Raw genomic sequence first — 14,647 nt, forward strand, 5'->3', positions numbered from 1 at the left:
AGGGCAGGAGAAGCAAGACGAGGTCGGGAAGAAGCACGAGAGGTCCTGGGGAGGTCTGCTTGTCCAGGCACACCACGCTCTGAAACATCCCTGTCCAAAGGACCTCTGCCACGGGCTGTGGTCTCCTTCCACCATTAGCAAGCCAAAGATCTGCTCCACCTGCCCTTCACCCAAAAAGTAAGGAACATCTTACAGAAGAGCAGTCAGGAAAACCATGAAGAAATCAAACTGACCATAATTTTCACCTCTAGTAAAGGAATTATTTTCCCTAAACAACGCATCCCTAAACAACAAGAAGGATGAAAGGATGAGAGGCAGGAACCAACATTATGCCTAAAATCTCTGCACTCTGAGAGCCAATTACTGTCACCAAGTTACAAGTGCGTTCTGCAAACACAAGGTTTCGGTCCTGGGACCATCCACCAAGATCTCATTTGCTTTAAAGAGATGCCTTTAATTGCGCTGCCCAGATGTGTGATCTGAGCATCTGACAGAGCAATTAATACTTAGTGGTGAAGATCAGCCTCTATTTTCAAAAGCATAACAACTCTCTGCCTCACAGGAGAGCAGAACCTTCATTTGGAAAAGGGGAATGCAGCCCCGTCCCCATCCTGCTGCAGGCTGCCCACAGCAGCACTAAGTCCTGATGAATTTCCATCCCATCCCACCAGGAATTGCAAGGCTCAGGGCAGCACTGTTCGCAAAGTGCTTTGAAACCACTCTACAGAGGCTACAGAAATGCAAAGTAGTGTTATTTTATTACCTCTCCTAAGCTTTCAGCATTTCCAGCCAGACTTGGGCTGCTGAATCCTCACACGCACGCGTCAGAGGGGGAATTCTCGTCTCCCTAACCAAATTGCTGCGAGTTTTTTTTTTGCTGAAACAGCTTTCCTGTGGATGCAGGCAATGCCCAGCAACACAACCTCAGCAACTGGAAGGCATGCCCTGCAGCCCCTGGCCATCCCCAGCTCCTGACACTGGGGCACAGCCAATTCCCACCAACTCAGCACTGCACTGCACAGCAGCAAACAAAGCACCAAACCCCAAGTGCTGCACCTGCTGAACACTGTGTCCCACTGGGATAAGCATGTCCCCAAGGGAACCAGCATGGAGCGGGATCAGCTGGTGCTTTCTGCCCACCCTGTACAATGCATTTCCCTTCTATTCTTTCCCTCCTCTTTTACAGTGGTAGGTGGGAACACAGAAGAGCAATCTTTCATCGACATCAGAAGCCATCAATCACCCTCTAAAAACAGCTGAATAATAGAACAAAAAGAGAAAGAGAGAGAGAGGGAGAAGGGTTGGTGCGGATCCTTGGGTATGGAAATGCCTGGCCTGGTGAAATATACTGTAAATTAGTCTGAGGCAGGGGAATTTGGAGCCAGCAGGAGCCCCAAAGCTCGCTTAATATCAACTCCAGAAACATTACACTAATGTATTTTTAAATATGATTTACAGGATGCTCTATCTGAGAGCATCAAGTGGACAGAGGAAAATGAAGAGCTGGGCTGGCACTAACGATGTGGCCGGGGAGGAAACCACCACCTCCCTGCTGCAGGACCGGGGGCTGAAAGGGAGAGGAAAAGCACACAAATGGCAGCAGGGCTGCCTCGCCAGGTCCCCAGATTCCCTCCGAAATAAGAGCAGTGGGGATTTAGGCACGTGGTTTCCATCATCAGTGAGACACTTGAGCAGCTGGAAACCTTAACCCTACAGAGCTTGTATGGGGTGCATCCCTGCACAGCCCAACCCCAAGGGACAATGTCCCAGAGTACTTTTAGGGTACACGAGGCTGAGCCACAGCTACCTCCGGGTAGGGATGCAGGTACAGCTTCTCTGCAGAATGAGCCCTCCTAAATACATAGGCTGCTCTGAAAATAATGCCTCTTATTTATTTCCATGGAAACTCAGACACAAAAAGCACAGTAACACTATCGAATAGAGCAAATCCTCAGCAACTAAACAGTCTTTTTCAACAGCCACCATTAGCTGTGCCTTTTTGTCAGTGATGAATAAGTGCCTGCATGCCATGCTTGTAAGTCTGTACCGGTGCAGGTGACCCACTGCTTCACAGCTGCTACGACAGCATCATTGCTAGGAACATGCTGCCCATGCAGTCCAACTTCCACTGCGCTCACATCCAATGTTTGGTCACCACAGACATTCACAAGAGCTGATGAATGTCAATGGGTGCCATTTTTTCCACCTGGAGGGATTCAATTCTACCTCTTCGCTTCATCCGCGCTTCCATGTCAGACAGCATTTGTCAGACTGCACCTCTGCTGCCCTCTGTCACACGGCAACAACACGTAATTGGTTGGGAAGGTTCAACCTCAAGCTGCCATCCCACCAGCATCCACCTCTGACATTGAGGGCCAATAGAATAAAAGAGGAGGCATTACTTTGGGAGCAGCCCGTATACATCAGACAGCTCCATTAGGATGAGCTTAAGATGGAACGAAGTGGAGGAGATGAAGCTGCTCCACAGTTTGCTGCACTGATTCCTTTAAAAATGCCTCTGCAATGGGCTCAGCTCCACTCACCCCACTGCAGAAATCCCCTCCAGCAGCAGCAGATGCTCCTCCCAGCAGCATTAGCTTCCTACCACAGGAGTGCAGCCAGCTGTGATACAGGAGCACAGGTCCCAGCCTGCCGTCCTCACACTAAGGACAACCAGATGGCCCCGGCTGCAGAGGGACAGCCTCAGCAAAGCACTTAAGCACACGTTTAAGTTTCAGCATGCTCAGAACCATCCCCAGCCAACACAGCATTTCAGCACGGGAAGCGAAGGAGACTCTGGCAAGGGACTGAAATTAAGCACGGTTTGGTGAACTCAGCCATGATGTTGTCATCCCAGTAATTTTCACCTGCCCGGGCTTCTCTCGTAATAGCTTATTTTTAATTAAAATGTCCTTCAAGAAAGAAAATAAATACTCGCTCAGCTTAATGCTCTGTTTCCAATCTCAGTCGATTAGAGGGTAACTGAATAAAACAAACACAAATAACTCCACTGCAACACGCTCCCACCGCATCATCGTGTGATTCCGACAACGTATTTCAAGTTATTAACACTCTTTGTAGCTCTATTCATCATCATCTTCAGAGTCACGATACTTCAAGAGGCAAGTGAGCTTTTAATGAGCTCTCAGACCAAAACGGGGAAGAAGAAATATATGCCATGCACAGCACTCTAATGATCACCTAATTCATTTCATTGTATCTGCTGCTGTGATTTATGAATCGGGCAGAAAGATCGGAGACGTTAAGTAAACCTCATGTGCACAACACCCAAAATAAGACGTCTGTTGCAGGCTGTAAGAAGTGATGTCCTTCTGGAGGCCCTGCACAGAGCCCTGGGCTGCAGTGTGGCACACCGGCTCAGGTTCTTGGGGCCCTTCTTCAATAAACGACTTTGTGACTTTACTTCAGGTCCATAAGACTCCCGAAGTCTGCAGGCAGATGGATCAGACCCCACAGAGTCATGGAATCCTTAAGGCTGGAGAAGACCACTAAGATCATCTAGTCCAATTGCCCACCTACCACCAATACTGCCCGCTGACCACGTCCCTAGAAGCCCTGCCCCCCCATACCCATGGGGCATTACAGGGCTAACAAACCGCCTGCTGCTCACCTCTAAGCTCTCTCATCCATATGCAGGGTTCAGAGCTCACACAACGATGGGAAGCGATGGCATGGGGAGCAGCACCCCTTCCTCTTCACTGCCCCAATGCCAGCTCCTACACCTCCTCACAAAGCTTCACATCCTATTTGCCTTTCCCACCGTGCACCGTAATCCTTCCAAAATTCAATCCAGAACCACCAATACACAGCTGTGCTCTCCTTACCCAGCAGCACCTGCCCGCCGTTGCACTCTGTTACCCAAAAGCCCACTGCAAAGTGCTTTACATGGATTGTTCCCACCTGTGCTCTGCTGCGGCCCTCCTCGATGGGGGAGCGTTGGGGGTTTCCCACTGCTGTCCATCTGCTCAGTTTTAGCAGAGGTTTTCACACCTATCGCCTCTCTTACTGCAAATGTGCTCCTCCAGATGAATGTGGTAGAAGATGCTAAAAACAGGAACCAAGGCAGGGAAACCCACGAAAGCACTCTGTCCAAGCAGGGCATGGAAAGCAGTGCAGCCTTGATAGTCAAGCGTGTCACCGTGTAACTCACAGCACACTAAGAAAATGAGAGGAGCAGAACTAATGCCAACATCAGCTGGTCTGCGAGATGGAAACAGCACCTATGGGGAAATGAAACACATCCTTCATGGCACTGGAGAAATCTCAGCAGCCACTGGTTGTGCATTTCAGAGGCTGCTCAACATAGCTGGCACATCCCTGTCTGCCAGCAGATAAAGGGATTCCAGTGCATTTCACCAAACTCGCTGGGATATTCATTCACAGCAGCAATGAACAAGCAGCTGTGCAGCAGGGAGAAGTGATACTTGCCCAACCACCAGGCACCACTGCCCTCCAACAGCAGAGGGGAGTCAACTCTTCACAAGGGTAGATAACGGCAGGACAAGGGAAAATGGTTTTAAGTTGAAGGAGGGAAGGTTTAGGTTGGATATCAGGGGGAAATTCTTCACAGAGAGAGTGGTGAGGTGCTGGAACAGCTGCCCAGGGAGGCTGTGGATGCCCCATCCATCCCTGGAGATGTTCAAGGCCAGGTTGGATGGGGCCCTGGGCAGCCTGGGCTGGTATTAAATGTGGAGGCTGGTGGCCCTGCATGCAGCACTGGGGTTTGGAGCTTCATGATCCCTCAGGACCCTTCCAACCCAGGCCATTCTATGATTCTATGAACCCAGCCGGAGTGGAAGCAGCTGGCAGCCACACTGATGGACACTCAGAACCTCCACCAGACCTGACAGAGACAGACAGGCAGATCACTGCTACAACCACCAGAAAGTCAGCATTAAAACATAAACACAAGGCTCTCGGTGAGTCCGGGCTGCCTTTAAGCATGGAGAAAACAAACTGTGGATGCGAGCTGCCAACAGACTGAAAGATCCGAGGATGGGAACACACAATGCAGATAGAGGTGCTACCCACAACAGCCAGTGATCACTGGGAAGGGGCTCTGTGGTTGTGTCCCTCCTCCTGGAAGAGCAGAACAAGTGCAGCGTCTCCGAATGTTTAAGGGTTTGATGAAAAGCTTAATTTTTCCCCATAGCAACTTATGGATATGAATCACAGAGAAAGAATGCTGCTGACAGGGAGAAAAAACTGAAGCCTCAGTGATGTGGTACTGACATATCTTTTAGATGGAAGGGAAGATGAATGCTGATGCTGGAAATATTAGTGGAGAACAAGCAGACTCTGCTGTCAGAAATCAATAGTTACAGACTTATGTACGTTGGTCACATCCCGCACTGAGATGAAAATAAACCTCAGGAAAGTAATTTACAGGAGGGAGGCAGAGGGGCTGCGCAGAAGCAGGCGGGCAGCTTGGGATGCTGCAGCTCACAGCCAATGCATGTCACTGCCACTGCACAGCAGGAGAGACTGGGCTCCACACCACGGTGCTTTGAGAGAAGCCACACGCATGGATGAGGCACAGACGGACTGCAGGACACACAGAGCAGGGCTGCCCTTACACCCTGCTGGGAAGCACACTTATCCCACCTGAGGTTTGCACTCCAAAGGCTGAAAAGCACATGCTAACACAAGTCTTCCTGTGAAATATCACTGCTGAGGGAACAGATTTTATATACATGTTTGTGTTTGCATGCACATGTCCATCCTCACATAGGCAGACACCCAAACTGCACACACATGGTGACACAGCCCCAAGGTAACGCCACCTGCATCCCTCCTCTGCCTGCAGCCCCCAGCATAAGCACTGCTCATAGAATCATAGGATATCCTGAGTTGGAAGGGACCTGTAAGCTTCATGCTGAAGCCGTCCCCACCGCCCTCCAGCCACACAGTGCTGCTGTCCCTGTGCGTGGCCATGCGACATGGCAGGGCCCTGCTGTGGCACCAGCCCGAGCTCCACAGTGGGGATTCAAGAGCCCCTGATGGGTATCTGGGGATGGCACCTCCAACACAAGCTCCCGAGCTGTGATTTAAAAGCATGGCCAAAGCAGAAATGGCAGAGATGGGGCCCTGATTCATTCCAGCAGAACACTGTGAGAGGTGGGAGCTGCTGCTGGGAAAGGAATGGGAACCCATGAACTCAGACCTCTCCGAGGGTGACATCCAAGAAGCAACACGAACCCACTTTCCTGAAATCCACCCTACCTGGGAGCTCTCAAGCACCAAAAGTCACCACTTTTCCTTTGAAATTGCAGGGCAGCAGCCCGTGGTTTCACAGCAGACACAGAGCTGCCCCTGGGGACAACGGTGCCACTTTCCCTTGGCAACCCGACAGAGCTGCCACCATAAGAATCACAACCTCACAGACTGGCATAGGCTGTAAGGGACCTTAAAAACCATCTGATTCCAGCACAACACAGTGCTGAACACTCCCCATCCACCTTAGCCAGAGCCTTGCTAATAAACTTCTGAACAGCCCATGCTTCTGAGCATCGACGAGCTGCAAAAAGAGTTTGACAAGAATCCAAACCCACTTCATGACAAAGGAAATTAAGGAGCAATTGAAGGCCAAGAGTGCCTCGTTAGGTGCACAGCACAGCCTGCTCCAGCACAGAGCCAGCACAGCTCCGCTCATCATTGGAGCTCCTGCGATCCACTGCTGGGAACTGAGGATGGCAGATAACAGCTGACAGCGCATTCCTTACATCAGCTACTCGTACTGGACAGGTCTGAAGAAGCTGACAGCTAAATTCATGTAGTGGAGGTCTGTGTTGCTCTCTCCAAACACGTAAGGATTAGCTTTGCGTGCACCGAAAGAAGAGCTGTAAGCACTGCTGCTTTCTCAGACCTCCAAGGCTGAGCCATAACATTCCCATCCTGCACCAGTACCCAAACAGCGCCACGCTGCCTGTGCTGCTGCTCGCTTCTGTGCTGCTTTTCCCCATGCAAATCACCCCAAAACACAGCACAAAACCCAAACAGCTGGGACACAATGCCTTCGACTTCACTGGGATTAATTCTGATCTCCTCTGGCCGGCGTGTGTGCAAATAGCACCAGCTTCCTAAATGAAGATGATAATTTGGGGTAAGGTTGATCCCTCTCCCCAGCCAGCAGGTCAAGGAGGGGATGCTCCTTCCACGGGGCCTTTGATCTTTGCTGCTTGACCTTGCTTTTGGCAACACAGGGGGGTCAGAGAAATTGTTTTCAGAGCCCCACAGCCCATTGATTCCCCATTATCATGGTAATGGCAGACCCAAGAGCCTATGGCTTGTGGCCATGCCATCCCTTGGCACCACGCGTCCCGCAGAGACCAACAAGTGCCCATCGGTTCCACCCCATGAAAGAGAAGGTGAACGCGGGGAGACCTCACCACCTGTATTATAATACACAGCTGTATTGAAATTTTCCTGGCAGAGCTGAAATTTTAATGTTTAATTTACTTGAACTAATGGGTCACAGAATTCCCATCTACGCTGAAAATACTAATGAACCTTTGGATGGACAGAGAGACCTCCAAGCTTTGATCCCTTTCATTGCTGTATTTTAAAACAAGCAGTTCCTTAAGAAGGTTAAGGAAGCAATAATAAAGAATTTTTAGTGTGTGTACATGATCATTCCATACTGATGCACTTCAGCTTTAATAATATTGTATTAAATTTTATTGTAACCTTGCTGACATTTACTGCAAGGGAAAGTGTGTAAGCTTAACAGCCTTATAAAATACAGCCCAGTAATGTACCTATAAAGCATAATATTTCTATACCAATGATGAGCTATTGCAATTGCATCCAATTTAGTGGCTCATTATTAACGAGTGCAATCACCTTCTCAGTCACATGCTCCGAAATGCAGCGTAGTATATTGATGCCGTTTCACATTTTACAAGGCAGCTGCTCCAATTTTGCTCAGCAGTACAATGATCTGACAGTGGAAATTCTCTTCTCATTATGAATTAGCTGTAAAATGAACCTGATGATAAAGAGGAAAGTCCCCGTGCACATCACTGGGGCTCTGGCATATGCAAAGGAGGGAAATCAGTTTACACTAGCTGAGATCAGGTCCATTAAAGCTGACTTGCCTCCTTCAACTCCTGTAGATGGTCTTTTGCTGAGCAATGTTACTATTTGATAAAACTTTGATATAATGGACTATTATTGAAGTCCTTTTACAGTCTCAAAGTTGGGTCTCCAAACACCCACACGCTGCTCCAAGAGCCCTTGGCCATCTTTGGAGTCCAGCTGCCCAAGATGCTCTCAGGAACCCCACGTGGTACCCATCTGGGCCTTATAGAACCTAAATATCTTGGTAAACCGGAGCCCAGTGTTGTATGCTGGAAAAAAACTCATCAAAAAATTGGACTTTGGTGGAAGGTAAGCACCTCCTTTCATGGAAGCACTCCTGAAAGTCCCTGCATTCACAAGCACTGATTCCCAGAAACCCTTAAGGCTCCCAGCAGAGCCCTCCTGGCCTGCTCACTGCCAGGCTCTGCCAGACCCACCCCATTCTGCAGAGCCAAAGATCTGCTGAGTCCACGATCTGGCTAAGAAATAGCTATACTGTCCTTATAATCCCAAGAGTGGCCTCACAAGCAAGTCCTCTGGATCCTTCCCAAAGGCACCAAGGACAACGAGGCTCTTGACTAAAGAACTTTCTGCCCCTTTTTTAGAAGAAAGGACAAGGATGCAAACTCCAGCACAAGCAACGGGTTCCACTAATAAGTACAACTTGTCTTCTCCCCAGCCCTTTCCATCACTGCTTTCAGTGCTCAGCTTAACAGAATGCTTCCACCACCAATGCAAACCCAAACCCTGGGGTTTCTTGAAGGGTGAAACTTCCCCGTGGGCAGAAGGGGAGCACAGCAACGCTTCAAATACCTACAAAGCTTTATGAGCATGGCTGCACATCTCCTCCAGCTGCACCGAGGTGCGGCAGGAGGAGGTGATGGGGCAAGACCTACAGGATGTGACGGGTACCCTCAGCGTGAACCCAAATGCAGGATGTCTAAGAACCTCCATCGCATGACAGAAACACGGTGCAATGAAGTCCTCAAGAGCAGCTGGGGATTTTCTGAGCTGTCAAGGTGACACAGCCTCAAAGCAGTCAGTGCTGCTCAGCAGGACGAGACAAACACAGCTGGTACCTGGAGGAGATTAATTCCGAGAGTCATCTTGGCTGGGAGACAGGGAGAGATTTCGAGACACCGTGTATGTGGGGTAAAGAAAATAAGTAGTTCATTTTCTTAGAGCATTAAGCTGTAATGGCTGTCAAGGGGGATTACTGATATTGTTATGCCAGTGTCAGCACATGTTGTAGAACAGCTAAATTTTGAATTTCCATACTTGCTTAATTTAATGTTCGGATAATCTGACAAATGAAATAGGAGCCTCAAAGACACTTTTTTTTCCCCCCCTCTTCCTTTAAAAAAAGTCACTCTATTAAGAATGTTAAATTCTTGGGAGCAAGAGTTGGCGTACACGGAGGGCACATACTAATCTCATTTATGCTGAGATTTGCTTTCTGTTAAGCAACAGAAAAACAGCTAATCAAGCATAATTCAATAATACATCATCTGCAGATGCGAAGACTCAGAAGATTGGTATGGAGCTCTGCCTACTAAACACGAACTGATGATCTAGGCCAGGTGTATTTAATTGCACGTGGGGTGTGGGCGCACACCTAAATAACTCTGGGGGCTCCTCCCCAGCTCTGGGCTAGCTGCAGCCTGGGGTGGCTTCCAGCACAGGGTGAGTAGCATCCGTGTTGCAGCACCATCCATTGCCAGTGGGCACCCAAGGCAGGAGCCAGCCCTGCTCCAGCTGCCAGCACCACCCAGCTCCTCCAACCCCACTGCCCCAGGCACTGCCAACTGCTCAAGGATAACATCGGCTGGTGACACTGCCATGCCCTCTGCATCATACCACAGGATGCAGTGAAGATTTGTCACAGTGCAAAGCATTTCCAGACAGCCCCAAAATGACCTTGCAGAAGGCCTCAGATGGAAAAACATGGCTTGCTCTGGTATTTCCATGGCTGGATCTTTGCTATTCCATGCTCAATGCCACTATGCATCATGAAGAACGCATGAAAGGGTCAAGAGCTGACCTATTCATTCTAGAGCTGTTTGGAAGAATGCATCTCTGTTTTGGGGGTGGGTTCAGTGCTCATTTTCCTTCTTTCACTCAGCTTCAAGGCAAAAATATCAAGTGCTTGAAATCCCCTAAGAAGACAGGGATGCAGCCAGGGAGAGCTGCCCTGGGCTGCAGCCACAGTCCTAATGGTCCTTATGGTCCAACTCCTCGTTAGAGACACTGCGCCAAGGACCTACAGGAGAGTCCTCCAACCCTTTAAAATCAGAAACATCCCCACTGCACAGACTCTTTGGCAAACCTGCAAATTCCATCCCCTAAATGTTTTTTAAGCACTGCTACTAAGCAGCTCCATAGATCAATGTCAACAGTAGGGTAAAAAACCTCGTGTTTCAGACTAACTTAAAAGAAACCAGGTACAACCTCTTTGCCAACGCTGCTTCTGGCCAATATCTGATACATAAGAAAAAGCCATCTGGGAAGGCTGGGATGGAAAAACCATTGATAACGGGCGGACTCGCAGAAGGATGGTGCTGTGCACCAGGACACGATGGCACACGGACCCATACACACACAAACAGAAGGCAGAGATGTCTCCCTTTGTTCTCCATCCCGTTTCGTTTTTAACGTTCTATGCTAATTTCTACGGAATTACTACGGCACATTTGTAAACACACATGAAATGCAGGCAGCTCTCTGCAATCACGGCTGTCTTGGGCTATTAAGTATAATATTTAGCTCAGCCAGATGCCACCAGAAGTTCGCCAAGCCCGTAAAACAAGCTCAATCACATATTTCTGGAAACGAGAACATGAAGCCATTTTGGAGGAGTTTACATCTATGTTTGAGCGTTCGTTTCCTCCCATCTGGCAAACTCTCTCCCCAAGACAGAGAGCTGAAGCCCAAGGGAAGAAGATTTTGCATTCAGTCACCTCCCAGCAACACCCCCTCAGAACGGGGCTGCTGGCAGTCCCCTTGGGTGGAGCTCGTTCATGTACCACTTCTAACTGCAGAGGCAATTAGAGGAGATGCTATTGCTTTCGATGGCACTCAGAGGAAAGCAGGACCCCGAGCTCCCTGCTGGGTGCAAGCCCGAGGGCTGGCTGCTCCCAGCACCCCACACACACAGCTCTGCAGGTTTCCATGGTGCTCAAACCCAGCATCCAAGCCATTAAGGCTGAAGGAACTCTGCAGAGGGAAGGTAACCCCACAGGCTCCAGACCCACAGATACAGCTGCACACAGGAACCCTCCCACACCGAGCACCTCAGTCAGGTGCCTCATGGGGTGGGGATTCCATAGAAAAGCCTGAGGCCAGCTGTGCCAGGGAGGCACCCGGGGATGTTCTTACCTGCAGGTGTTCTGAGCTCTGGACATTCACAGTGCTGTGCTTTATGTGTCAAACTGCACTAGAAGCTTCAATTATCCCACGGCAAGACACAGCAGGAATAGGAAAGCAAAGGCCTTCAGCTTATAGCATCTCTCAAACTATAACCCTAGAGAGTCTCAAATTATGTCCTGACACAAAGCGCTGCAAAGACCACAAACCTGGAAAGGCACAGGAGGCACTCAGGACAGCCAAACAGACAGCCAGGGCTCCATCCAGCCCGTGTGCCAGCTCCAGTGATGGGCACAGACAGCAAAGAGCCCCAGGAGAAGGTGGGAAGCATTCATCCTTGCTGGGAATGATGCTCCCTGCCTGAGCCCATCACTTGCTCTGACATTTCCCACACCACAGCACTGAGCACAGCGATGCTCATCCCCTACACAATCCCAGCCAAGGATGTTCTCTTTTATATCATCCATAGGAAGCTTTGGATGGTTTAACAAACGCTTCATGCATATTTATTCTATTCTTGAACAACTCCACCAATGCTCAGCAGCACAAGCCCTGCTGTGGCTCTTCCGTTGGTGTGCACAGAAGCACACACACCACCCCGTCCAGCTTTGCACCCCATAAGAGATTCCACCTCTCCACGGTACAACAGGAAGCACCCGAGCTAAACCAGCAGCTCAAAGCACAAAACCAACCAAGGAGGAATCACACCGAGCTCCTGGCAGAGCGGCTGGCACCACAGGCAGCAGCAGGGACAGCAGCTCCACGTCCCTTCCCCAGGAAGCCCGCAGGATGGGACACTGGGATCCTAAGTCTCGAGTTTATCCATGAGGCCGAGCTGCTTGGCCCTGCCCAGAGCCAGAACACATGTTTGTGGGATACACAGACTGCTTGAAATAGAGGCCACAGAGGACCCATTAGAAATTCAATATTAGCTTTGTAAAATTGCTAATAATTAGCTACAGCTCTTTTCTCCATCACAGCAGCTGGTGACATGAAAGTGATTAAGTTTCTAATGAATAGATTAGGGTTACTGAATATATTAAATAACAAGGTTTTTAATCAACTGTTTATTGATTCCAGCAAGACAGTTCTGACGGCAAAAAAACCACTGGGTAGCAGTGGAATTTATTTATGGGCTAGTGTTCTACATCAGAAATAATTAAAAATAGATTATTTTTCACCAAATCTAGAGCTTTTTTCTCTTTGAGGCAGCTCAATATGGATTAAATTAACTGCAAATAATAAATTAAAGGCGAACGGAAAGCTAAATTCAGGGCGGAGAGGTGCTCAGAGCTTGGCCGTCAATCTTTTGCTTTCTGTTGTTGGACAAAAGCTGCCCCGTGCTTTTAGGCAGCAGAGACAAAAGGTTGCAGGAGTTGGGCAGACCGCTGCCATCCTTATGGATCCTAAAGGGCCCCATCCCCAAAACCGTGTGAGGACAGGATGGCGTCACTTAACTACAAGGCAAAGCTTTATCCTCACGGGTCCATTCACGCAGATAGGACCAAACCCATTCCCCAGCGTGGTGTAACACAGAGCCACGAGCACTGCCCTGGGGGTCGATCTCACCGCTGGAACCACATCTCCAACCACAACAACAGCTTAACGCTGAGGAGTGTGAAACCACCAATGACATCCCATGTCCCAGCCCCTGTATGCAAAGCTCGGAACCAATTCCTCTCTGCTCATCAGTCTCCAGGTCCAGCCAGGAGACAAGCAAGCCCGTTTCATTCCCTTTAAACAGCTGCCATTTCTGCCACAAAGTGTTCCCATCAGGTTCAGGACCACGGCGCATCGCAGCCTGCACTGAGATCCAGGATGTCCCGAGGTTTTAATTACCCACGCTGAGGAAAAGAAGAACTGTTTGGGAGCACTAACATTTTCCATGGCTCCAAAGGGCTGAACAACTTTCTGCCAGTATATACAGCTACCTAGGGGTCTATTATTTTATTAAGGGATATTTGAAGTGCTCCATGACATAAGCAGATCCATAATATATATACAGTGCGTACGCATACGGAGCCATTTATAGAGCAAATCTTTCTAGCCCTGATAGTTTATAATGTAGAGGACCTTTAGTCTGCCATTGAACCAAAGCCAAACACTGCATGTGCTGTTTAAATCAATGTAATGCGGGGAAGATATTTTTCTTTGGAGCCACGGTGGAAGCAGGATTCCCCAGGCAGTTTGGCTCTCGAAATGGCAGCTGGCTGAAGCTGTGGGCAGGTCTAGGTCAACACAAGCATTGCCTGTAGGAAGGTCTTGGCGAGCACTGGTCCAGGGAGGGGATCAAAGGGATACGATAAATCAGCTTACAGATTGCTGGGCTGTCCATGGGGTGTGCACAGTGACTGCTTCTGCATATGTGGTGTGGGATGGCAGACAGAGATACAGCAGCAGTGTCACTGTTTTAAGATCAGATGCCTGAGATACATCTTCTAGATCTATAACCCTGGATCTGTAACATTAACATCTACATACAATACTACCAACACTGCAATTACACACCATGCCACACAGCAGGTACATGCTACCAGGCAGCTACATGCAAGATTATCTGTATTTCAAAGACCAAATGCAATTTGAACTGTTTTTCCATTCTGCACTCTGCTGAGTCTCCACATCTTCGCTCTTAAACACAGAAGGAGTGACACCACCCAACACTCACTGTTTCAGACCTCCATTCCCATTGATTTCAGCACAAGAGTTGCTAACTGTTAGGAAACCACCTCCCACATATGCCCACTGGACATCATCTCTCCCTATAAGCATAACCCCAAAGGTGCATGTTGTGTATATGAGGCCTCAGTGGGAATTTTACATGCCTAAGTTCTCGTTATAGCATGTTACATTTCAGCTTCAAGATCTGTCTGAACACACTCACCGTGCCTGCACGCTTGGGACAGCACAACTCCTCCAACTTTCCTTGACAGTTCTTCATTTCACTCCTTCCAGGGCTGCTCTGTGCGTGTGTAAAGCAAGACTCTCATGTCCCTTGGAGCTGCCCTGAGGTTTTGCTGATTGCCCTCTTCTGAGCAGGGAAAGGAACGGCTCCATCCCAGCCGCAGCCATCTGTCACTGTAAGAAACATAGAATTGTAGAACATTCTGAGTTGGGAGGGACCTACAAGGATCATCAGGTCATCAAAGGCAGCTTTTGATTGGATTTTCCAGACAATTAACAC

General features: G+C 49.0%; 1 long non-coding RNA gene across 34 annotated transcripts in view; it reads right to left on the reverse strand.

The window, feature by feature from the left end:
- LOC101750578 overlaps positions 1 to 14,647 on the reverse strand; it is a 235,925-nt gene that overhangs the window by 85,634 nt on the left and 135,644 nt on the right. For all 34 annotated transcript variants that reach the window (XR_005840636.2, XR_005840634.2, XR_005840624.2 and 31 more), the window contains one exon: positions 14,348 to 14,541. This is a non-coding gene — a long non-coding RNA (uncharacterized LOC101750578). The remainder of the gene's footprint in view (positions 1 to 14,347; positions 14,542 to 14,647) is intronic.

Source organism: Gallus gallus, chromosome 18 (assembly GCF_016699485.2).
Source record: "Gallus gallus isolate bGalGal1 chromosome 18, bGalGal1.mat.broiler.GRCg7b, whole genome shotgun sequence".
NCBI lineage: Eukaryota > Metazoa > Chordata > Aves > Galliformes > Phasianidae > Gallus > Gallus gallus.